We start from the raw sequence: 11,196 nt of genomic DNA on the forward strand, positions 1-11,196 counted from the left end.
TTTTCTGGAATAATCATAAACAATTCACCTTCACCGTATTCCCAAGTCATCACTTTTTAAAGCCGCTGCTGCTGCTATTCTTAATTTATTTATTTTTAGGTGTGAGAACAGATCACCAAGGCAAAACTGAAACTTAGAAATTGTCAGGTTTTAAGCCTCTTGTAGCTTTATAATCATTAACTCTGGCTGCATTTCAGAAGCATTTTGTGCTGTGTGGAACTCAAATACACAGTTAAAACTGCTTCTGCTTCAAAATTAAATTGCTCAAGTGTGGGAGGCTCCAGCACTGCTAAACAAGGGGCACATTTGTCTAAAGCACCAGGAAAAAGCCACCCAACAAAAACACAGAAACGTGAGTTAAAGCAAGGGCTCCCAAAAAGCTACAACATCAGTTTTCTTATGGGTGATTTGCAAAGAGGAACATTTCAAACTCCCTCCCTTCCTCGAAAGGCTTCCAGGGAAGCATCTCCCCAAGGAATTCTCTGAGCATCCCAGCAGCTCAGACCCAAATGAAAGCCCAGTTTGCTCTGGAGCAGCACAACAGCCCATCACACAGGTCCATGAAAGCAGACCCCAGCTATTAATAGACACATTCACACAGAAATATGTTTTGGAAGGAGGCAGAGGTGCCACACGGCTCATTTTTATCACAAATGCTGCACACACCACATTGCACTAACAGAGCTGACATTTACCTTTCCAAGGAGGATGATTAATTAGTTATAAGATGCTTTCTGCTGGCTTCTGAAGGCTTCTCTGCTGAACTGATGTGCTGCACTTCACCTTCCAGTCCTTCCCCGAGAGGCACCATCACTGCCACCACTAAAACCCTTTATATTGGTGGGATGGGCAGAGCTCCCACAAACACACCTGGTGACCACCACAGACCACAACACAGCGGCCTCACACCTCGAACCAGAGTCCTGCCAAGCACTGGCAATAAAAAGCAAGACTCACATGCTGCTTCTGCAAAGCCAGAGCCACTGAGAGCACTGTCTTACAGGGAGAAATGAAGTAGCAAAACTCTCCCTCAACAACACCACAGCTGGTTCAGCTCAGCTCAATCTGCATTAATAAATACTAAACCCTACCAAGTGTCAGCTGTGGTCAAACCCCACATGGCCATGGCTTGGAAGCATCAGTTTGAGACCACAGAGAGTCTCCAGAGCCCTTTATCCTCAGAGAAGGTGGTTTCTGCTCTCCTATAAGTTGACCTAAAAAAATAAGGGGATATAAGGGAGCAACTGAAAATCAACAAACCAGAGAGAAAAAAATTCCAAATCTTGAAGAACTCTAATTGTAGGAACAGGCTCCAGGACGTGCCAGGAAATTAATCAACATGCAGGATAAATGCAGCAGTTAACTGGAAAATACGAACAGCTTGGAAAGGCACCCGGACCATTTTCCCCTCTCTGATGTTTGTAGCATCTGGACCCTCCAAAATGCCCTGGAGTTACGTTCCCAAAGGAGCACAAGGTCCTGGCCTCACTGCAAGCAGCCAGACCCAAGGGGAAGGGAGAGAAAACAAACAGCAAAATGTTTCCAGAAGCTGCCTGGGCTCTGGACCCTGCTGTAGCTGTAATGACCTTTTCATTCGCAAAGCCCTCTCCCTCCTTCCTTAAAAGTCATTATTCCTTGCTTAAAAGTCATTATTCCCTTATATTAAAGGGGAGATTGGAGTGGAAAGTATTACAAGACATTGCTCTGATCAGACTGCGAGAAAAAAATATTAAAAAAAAAACCCTACACTCAAGATTTTTAGGAACATCACATCAGTCTGTGTAAAACAGGAAGAGTCACATTTAATATCAAATATCCAAGGTGGCAACCTGTCCCCCACACACATCACCTTTCCAAACAGAGGAGACCTCCTGCTTCCATGGTGGGATCCCAGGAGCCACCACCAGCAGCACCTGCCTCACCCTGGCATGGAACTGCTTTGAGGTGGGCAGAGCTTAAAAAGCAGCTTTTAAAAGTGCCTTATTTAGAGCCAAGCTTCAAACTCCCCTCTGAGAGCAGTAAAACCTACAGGATTTATTTCTTCCAGGAGCACAAAAGTGGAGGAGGAGGGAAAATTAAAAAAAAAAAAAAAAATAAAGAAAAAGCCTCCGGGTGGGTTCAGCACCTGTGTATGCCAAAGGCACTCCATGTTTTATGGATGGCAATGCCACCACCCCTGTGAAGGTTTTGAAGTGAATCAGTCACACAGGGTCTCCTCAGCCTGTTTTCAGGACGATTTTTTTTCCAAAAAAAAATTATTTTAATTCAACTGTTTGATTTATATTATTTTCCAGTCATTTCTAGCCAGGAATATTTCAAACAGAGAACTCGACGTCAGCTTCCACCTTGCCCCTTTCCATACAAATGTGCTAATTAGCACAGAAAAATTAGTCAACTCTGCAGTATTTCACCTTAAATAAGGCAGCTCAAGAAATAAAACACCATTTAATTGGTAGCTGACAGCCAGGGAAGAAACAGTGGCTCAGTAACGTGCTTAAATAGGGTCTGAAATCCATTCCCAGCCCTTGATGGAAGCCTGTCCTTGTCAATGAAACCCACGATCCATAATAATGCTCAGTATTGTGCTTTTATCCCCTGTTTTATCAGAGCTCATCTGCTGATCAATGAGGAGTCCCAGGGAATAACACTCTGAATTTCAATGTCAACACAGCAGTACTGTGGTAATGATTGAAAATATTTACATATTGCCTCATTGATCGTGGGGTGTTCTTTTCCAACCATCTGGCTGCTGGGCACTCATTTTTTTTTATTATTTTATTTTATTTTTTTAGGGCTTCACAACTATTCCAAGCAGGTTATTTGACCATCTCTACAGCCAACATCCAGCATTCCACCTGAATCAGGTTTTCCTGTTATTTTTAACCCAGAACATTAGGGAAAGCATTAATCAACTTCATTCCATCTCAGGGAAGGGGAAAATAACTTTCTTAACAAGGACAAAACCCAAAAAAAACCCAGCAAACACCTGCTCTGTGATGTGCCAATTCAGCTTCAAGGGCTCCTTTTTGATGTGACTCAAGGGTGTCACCACTTTGACAACGGATGAGTCAAATGGAAATGTGTCACTCACTCTGCTCTCGGTGCCAGCCTCGAGTAAAGAAAGGCTGTAAGGGCTGTTTCTCCCACCTCCAGATGGAATTCCTTCTGATTCCTGCAACGTGGAGCCCCGGGGCGCCTGTGTTGATGCTGCCTTGAGGAACTGCTCAAGTTCTCCAAGCCAGGTGGTTCAGGCCACACAGGCTGCAGGAATGAAGCTTGAAAAGCACCACTCAGTCTCCCTTCCCTTCTCCCAACCTCAACCTATGCGTTCCAAGACTCCTCAGCCCACCCCAACTGTCACCCACCGTGCTGGTGGGGTGGATTTGCCTCACCTGGCTGCACCCTCTGACACCCTGCAGGTCCAGAGACACCCACCTGGGCTACACAACCAGAAATTCTGGGGAGAAATTGAGATTTAACCTCCAAAAAAAACCCACACAAAAGGAAAAAGAACTTCCCCTCAAGGTGCTCTGAGCGCAGCCAGTTTAACTCTCATCTTGCTGATTCCAGGTTTCCATGTAAAACTAAATTTTTTAAAAAGCTTTGAAAAGCTTATCTCTGTGCATTCCTCTAAGAAGCTTACGAGCAAGTTCAATAAAATATGCAGCAAAGACTGATATCTACAAGATCTACAAGTTTGCTGCAAGAGACCTTGGCAGGGAACTTGATGGGAATATTAAAAAGGTGGTTCTCAAAGAGTTGTCAAACTGATTTCAAGGATTTTTAGTGGCTCCAAACATGTTTCTAATCAGAAGCTGACAGTCCTGGCTGCTGGTACCATAAACTTGATTTAGGAAGAATGGGAGGTCTAAAAGCCAAATTATACTCAGACTTTAAACCAAGAATTAAAATACTCTCTCAACACAGTTTAGCTGATGATTTGGGTAACAACGTTCAAGATAAGACGTTACCTCTTTTCTTTTCAGTTTTACTTTGACAACAAGGAATAAAACACAAGTTCTGTCAGCAAAATGACATACAGAGAACAAAAGACAGAGCAGGGGGGGAAAGTGCTCTGACATATCTGCCTTTGATAATACAGATGCTCCACTAGACAATGAAATCTCCCCTTTCTGTCAACCTCCTTTTTCTGCTGGGACAAGTGTATGAAGAAATGGGCAGGAGGAGGACAGAAAGCTCTTTCCTCTCCATCCTCTCTGCCCAGATGTTTTGCAGACATGATGCAGAAGATCTGACCTAATGGTACCAAAGTGCCCACCCTCAGCAAGGCAAGTAAAACCATCTCTTCTAAACAAAAGCATAAATCAAAACTGGAAAGGCAGAGCAACAAACAGAAGCTGGACTAAAACTGTTAATCCTTCAAGTAGGCTTGCCCAAATATGCTCTTCCCTCTCACACAGGCAGCACATTAAAGGTGCCCTTTGGAAAAAACTTATTTACAGGCATTAAATGTAAGCAAAAGACAGCATTAAAATTACTCCACGGTCCCAAAAGAAACAAAGGACACACTGTGCTAAACACAGTTTTGAGGACATTTGATGGAAGATGTTTACTGTTTCTTGAAGTTAAAACCTGGCACAATGTTTTACAATCCAGATACAGGTTAGACAAATAATGGGTCCCAAGAGTCTGGATAAATTATGTTTGAAAACAAGGGAGAGAGGGAAAACAAAACAGGCTATGTGTTCTTCTTCTCTACCACTTGGCTTTGGTGCATCAGAAGCCAAAAAGCCCCATGTTAAGCCTGCTCAGAAATAACAGCCCACCTGGAAACAGGGAAAACAAAACAAAACTGGAGACAGAAAACTGGGATTTTACTGTCTCTTCTGCTGAATTGTGTCCTGCAACACTCCATATGTGTGTTTCTGTTCTACCCTTGTTAAAAACAGAAGTGATCCTCCACCTCTGCTTGTGAAGAGCACTCAAAGTGTTACTGAGGAGATGGGGATGGCAGAGAAACAGCAAGCAGAGGCCTCCTTCCCCTTCTGCTCTTCCCCACCAAATATCTCCAAGTTATTTACATCCTCATATCCTGAACTCCCCCTCCACTTTCACAGCTTGCAGTTAACTCTGCATCCTGCTGGAGATAACACATGTTTAGCTTTCAGCATGTTTAGGCTGGAACACCCTCTGAACGTGAGGCCGGGTCACCAAGCCCACAGAGGGAAGGATTTCCAGATGCAGAGACTGGCTAGGAAATAACACACAAAAACATGAGGCTACATCTCTCCACCACCCTGGAGAACTCAACCTACTCAGGGAAGGAGACAACTAAACAGCTTGGCAACGCCTACAGCTGGTGCTCAACCTCAGATCCAGTGAAAAGATGTAAATATTTAGATTTCAATTTCATCTGATATGATAAATATAAAATCTCTATTTCCTTCTTAAAAAAAAAAAAAAGAAAAAGAAAGCAGCATTAAAATAGGTAAGCCACCCACATAGAGAACAGGATTCTGCTGTATTTCTACCTTCAGGAGGAGGCTATTTAACTTATGGTATCGATCTTGAAACAAATTATAACCACAAGTGAAATTACTCCCATTGAATTGTCTTCTGATATATATAAAACACCACATTTATATACAAATACATACATGAAATTGTTTTCCTGTTCATTCCAAACATGCAGTGGCTGATGGCAGCCCATTCTTTTTTCACCTCTTACAAAATGCCCACAGAAGAGGTAACTCTGACTCCAACCCAAATACCTGAAAAGAGCCCCAAAGTGATGCCCCACATCCCAAACCAGACCCTGTATGAGTAACCCACAGCCAGAGCTGAACTGTTGTTTACCAGGGCTGTCCTACAAAAACCTGCAATCCTTCCATAACCTTTTAAAGCACATAATGGAATTAAGGCCCCACTTCACGTCCAGAGTCAGGTCACGCACATACCAAACTTCTTTGGAGCTGCAGATAACGCGGCCTCGCCCCTAAAGATCCAACACAGCCCTCAAGGTGCTGATGTGATTACACCCCCCCACCCTCCAAACTGGTTATGGTGCTGTTAAAGAGAAGTGCCTTCTCAGGTCACTGCTCTGGGGGTTAAGTCAGCTAATACGCCTGAATTAGTGTCCCGAAGGTCATTATGTAAGTGCCGGCAATCCAAACAAATCAGAGTTAACTTCCCTGTCCCTTACAGGAATCCCCGTTGCCTACGAAACTCTCAGCAGTTCATTCACTATTTTCCTCCCCAGGTCCTAACAGTTCACTTCCATGTCCAGATGTGCCTTCCCAGCTCACAGCAAACTATCTTAACTGGATTGTCCAGACCTCTGTTCCCTCCCCCTGCCATGACAAGACGATGGAAACTGGTGGAAAATCCCAGGGAGAAATCCCAGTATCTGATCTCCGAGAGGAGACTGAACTGTTTAAAGGTACCGAAAAGGATGAGTGGCAAATCACTTTTCCTCATCCCATCAAAGGAGTCTCCCCAACTTACCCAATCTCAACAGTTTTCCCATTGAGGAGAGCTCTAAGGTTCCTGCTCCCAACGCCACAGCACTCACCAACCTCAGCTGGCCAAACACACTGAGTCAGGACTGTCAAACCTGCGCAGAGTCCTCGCTGTCCAAGAGACTCAGTGCTCAGGCTTGGGGATTTTTTTGTGGAAAACTTGATGTCCACAAGGACGCAGACTTCTGGATGTTGTAGGTCTTCAAATCTGTCTTATTTGGAGCTCCCAAGCACCACCTCGGAAAGGAGAAGCCGAGGATCAGCCTTTGCCATGAGGGGTTTTCGGAAGCTCCAGGCACTGCTGTGGGTGCCACTCCTGCCTGGAAAGCTGCGTCCTGCCCAGCACTCCTGACTCACCCAAGGTGTTTGCTTTCTGTCCCTGCCCTCCTGGGTGCTGGCATGTGCATCCTGCCAGGCTCCAGCCCCGGGAACACCGGAGCAATGACCCCGGCACCGTCACTCCCACACTCCAGAGCCGTGCCAGGTTCTTGGCTGTGGCTTTCCACACCTTTTCCACACCCTTGACCTGGGCTGCCTCAATCACCAGCCCAAGATCCCCACTATCCCTGTTACCATCCCCTGCACATGGAAGCCCACATGCAGCAGATGCTGTTTTCTCTCTTTTCTCCTCCTGGATGGTCTCTCTGGGATCAACTTTGATGTGCCCCAGCTCTCCAGGGCAGGTTTTAGCTCTGTGCTGACTGGATTTCTCCCCTGCACCCAGATTTGCTCCATAACTATTTACCTCCACTTGCCTGAGCAACCTCTCATTTCTTCTCACCTCTGGAGCCCAACCCTGTGTCAGACACACTCAGGAAGGGCTGCAGGAGTGGGAAGCAGCTCCATCTCCAGATCCTGCCATCTCTCAGGAGGTCCCCTGGACCCCCACCAACCCTTCAAAATTAAAGATACTTTTCTCCCAACTGGTTTTTAAGTTGCCAGTGGGATTTACTGAAACATTTTGCTGTGAACTTCTAAGAATTTTTTTTTTAATTAAAAAAAAATAAAAATCACCATCAAAGACAGTCACACCAGCAAAACCTCTTCCCTATGGAAAACTCACAAGCCTGACTTCAGGAGCTCTGTGTACTCACTTGGCATCGTGCTGATTAAAACTCCCTGTAGTGTCAGGATCTGGGTCAGCCCCAGGCTAAATTGCTTTCTTCTTCTTACATTAAGAACATCCAAATATCATTCATTACTTTGTTCATTTAAAATTTCGTAGGACTCTTGGCATGGACACCACAACTCGAGAAGCCACATTCCCTTTCAGTCTGTGGGTGAGCTCAGACAGACTCTGCCCCAGCACAATCTTGTGGCATTTGGACTTCCTCCAACACCCAGGAAACAAAGTTATAAATAAAAGTGTTTTATTTATTCCCTCCCCCCACATTAATTACTCCATTTCCAGTCACACTGAATACTACAGAACACTTTTATTTCTAAGATGTTTTCAGGCTCAAAATTGAATTTAGACATATTTTACTAATTTGGGGGGAAAATCAGAAATATTAATTGCATCACACCCCATGTCAGTCAGCTTTAAAATTAAATGAGGAGGCATCTTCACCATGTAGAGAAACTGGCCATTAAGAAAACCCTGGGGTTTAAATGTTGCTTTCTCCTCCTAAGAAAATAAAAATAAAGAGAAGAGAGACACTGAAGCCTGTTTCTCCCCTCTCAAGAGGAATCCTGAAAGAAAAACACATTAAAAAAAAAAAAAGCCAAAAGTGTTTCTAGAGGGATCCTGCTGGTCCTGGAACAGGACATTACGGTGAATATGCATGAGAGGCATGAGTCAAACTGCACTGGGGAGCGAGCATCAGCTTTCACTTGCCATTTCCAAAGCCTTCCACTCAGGCTGCCAAGACAGCAACTGAATGACAAGATTTTTTATTTGAATGTTGGGGGAAGATTAAAGCTCTTTAGGACTAATTGGAGGAGCCTTCTTTAAATTAGCTCACTTGAAGGATGTGCTGCTTCTCTATTTGGCCAACTCACAGAAACAGTGACAAATTGTGAATAAATCCAAACTAATTATTTAAATTCAAAGCCTTTTAGCCTCACTGTCAATTATAAGTTTTTGAGAATTTCTATTAAAAAAAAAAAATCAGGGCCAGGTCTTTCCAAACTGGTTGCTGTCAAGCAAAATGAGAAGTTAGATAAAACTCCCCCGTGCCAGCTGGTAAATCACAATAAATGCCCGGGCTGTCAGATGCACAACAAGCGACAAACGCACTGACACACACCAGCAAACCCAAAATAGACAGGGTGTTTTAATAAGAAGTTATCATTTGGGGGAAAGATCCTCAGGAAGCTCATCAGAATCAAAAGTCACACACTGAGGGATACTTATTTTTCTCACATAAGCTGAGGAACAACCACCAACAAGCGGAGTTACGTGAGGCTCGGGGCGACTGCCAGCCTTGCAGTTCACTATTTAGACATCACTTAAAAGCCTTTCTGCCAAGTTTCTTAAAAAAATACCACTAAAGGATACCAGGGAATTTTTTACTCAAAGCATTATTGTTTCCTGAACACAGATGCAAGAAAAAGTTTTATTAAGAAGATAAAGAGCTGCTACTGTACACGGATTAGATGGTAACAAAAGCATCTAAGGGCCATAAAGGGAATAGTAAGGGAATTAAAAAGCATTTTTATGCATGAAGATGGCTAACATCTGTACGTTCATTAAAGTGGTATCAACTATGCTTTTAATTAAAAGTTAGTGACAGAAACTTAAACATGATTAATGGACCCAGCAGCCCACCAGAACTCCGCTCCATCAAAAGGAAGCAGCACAAGCTGCGTTCCAGCCCTTGCTGCTCGTTTCTCTTTCCCTCCCAGAGATGCTGCCACAACCAGAACACACTGCAAGGACCACGAAGCAGAATTCCTGAGAAAAACAGCAAGCCAGGACAAGTCTGCAGTGGTGCTTTCATGCTTGGCCATTCTCTACTTTGTACATCCTGAGGAGGCGTTTCAATTACCGAGTTACCTGTCAGAACAGCCAGGCACTCAGCCATCCATCCACCACCGGAGGCACGGGGTCTGCCAAGGGAAAAGAGGGAAAAAGGCTGCCCTACAAAGAGCAGTCTCCTATTGACCAGTGGAAAACAAACCGCCCAGGAGCCAGTGCTGAACTCTGTAACACAGTCAGGTGTCTTGTGTTACTCGGGAGCACAACACAGTCACAGTCACGACAAAAATAAACTGCGTGATAAAAATACAGCGCGAGCAGAAAGATGTGGGCAGGGAGCAGGATTGGGGAGCCATCGGAGGACAAGGAGCCCTACAGCCACAGATCTTCCCACGTGCACTCAGACCACATATTTAAGTCCTGATGTCCACAAAGACTAATCTACTGCCACTGTCCTGCTGAACCGCTGTCAGGTGCAGAGCTGAGCACACACAGATTATGTCTTCACTGACTGAAGACGCTCCCTGACATCGTAATTCCCACCAAGCAGCTTCCAGACGCAGAGGGCACACAGGAGATGGAAGTTCTCACTTTAGAACAGGTACTAACACAGGAAGGAACTTTCTTTTCTTAAATAATTCAAGTAAACTTTGCCTCTGTCACGGCATTTTAACACAAAAGGTGATAGTGCTGACTTGTGTGGCTGACTGAGCAGGGCACTGCTCTGAGGGGCTCCCTAAGGATGCTCCAGCCCCAGGCTGAGCACCTCAGTGCACTCTGTGCTTCAGCTCCTTCAGCGGAGTGAGAGAGCCTGGGGAGGAGGTGAAGTAAGGGATTTAACCCTCCCACAGCTGGACAAAAGGCTGGAGTTGTCCACGCTGTAGTCACGAGGCTTCAAGTGCACTCCAGGATGCAGCCCAAGGTTGTTTGGGAACATTAGGCAGGACCCCTTCTGTCAAGGAATGGGGAGGCCGGAAGAAGGGATTGCTGGGCCCAGCAAAGAGAATCCCCTCTCGCAGCCCATCATCCACCGATGGAACGGGCATCCTGCTCTTTCCAAAGGGAAAAAACCTCTTCCTCCCACCCTCCCAGGGGGAGGCACCGCCTCAGGAGCACGGCCGGTTTCCAGGGAGGAACCAGAACCCAGCAGTTCCCTGAGCGCAGGGGAATCTCCAGCCCAAAAGCCCACGAGGTTCTCCCTCAGCTGCAGTGAGTCAAGGCTGTTTCTCTATGATGCTGCTGCGGGTCTCCTCCTCTTTTCCCACCACAGGGACGGGGGGTCACCCCGGGCAGCACCTTCACCCCTCCCCACGGCCCGGCCTCGTCCGAGGGGCTCGCGGGGCGACCGCACGACAAACCTGCCCCCGGGGCCTCTGCCAGAGCCCAGCTCGGGGACATCCAAGCCCGGGAGATGCGGTATCGAGACAGGAGGAGGCCGGGCCGGCGGCTCTGCCGGGGACGGGCTGGTCTGGCCTCGAGCCACGACCGACCCCGAACGCTCCCCGTGCCGTGACCCGGCGCGGAGGGTCCCCGTCCATCTGTCCGTCCGTCCGTCCCCGCGGGCACAGCGCGGTGTCCGCTGCCACAACCCGTCGGCGCGGCGAGCACCGAGCACGGCGGTGTCCCCGCCGGACCCGCACAGCGCGGGGCTGCGGGTGCCGCTGTGCGGGACCGGGGCGCTGCCATGGCCGCGGGGCCCTCCCGCGCACCGGCCGCTCCACCGGGAAACTTTTACCGCCGCATCCCGGGAGGGGACGGACCGCCCGGCCCCGCTCAGGCCGCGGCAGCCCCGAGGCA

At 46.7% G+C, this 11,196-nt stretch overlaps 1 protein-coding gene across 1 annotated transcript in view; it reads right to left on the bottom strand.

Annotated features, from left to right (window-relative positions):
* Window positions 1–9,714, bottom strand: part of PITPNM2 (phosphatidylinositol transfer protein membrane associated 2) — a 126,102-nt gene extending 116,388 nt beyond the window's left edge. The window contains exon 1 of the mRNA XM_027689602.1: window positions 9,478–9,714. The gene's annotated coding sequence lies outside the window, so the exon portion shown is untranslated. The remainder of the gene's footprint in view (window positions 1–9,477) is intronic.
* Window positions 9,715–11,196: the final 1,482 nt, after the last annotated feature.

The sequence above is a fragment of the Neopelma chrysocephalum genome, unplaced genomic scaffold (assembly GCF_003984885.1).
Source record: "Neopelma chrysocephalum unplaced genomic scaffold, ASM398488v2 Primary Assembly neopelma1_77, whole genome shotgun sequence".
Lineage (NCBI taxonomy): Eukaryota > Metazoa > Chordata > Aves > Passeriformes > Pipridae > Neopelma > Neopelma chrysocephalum.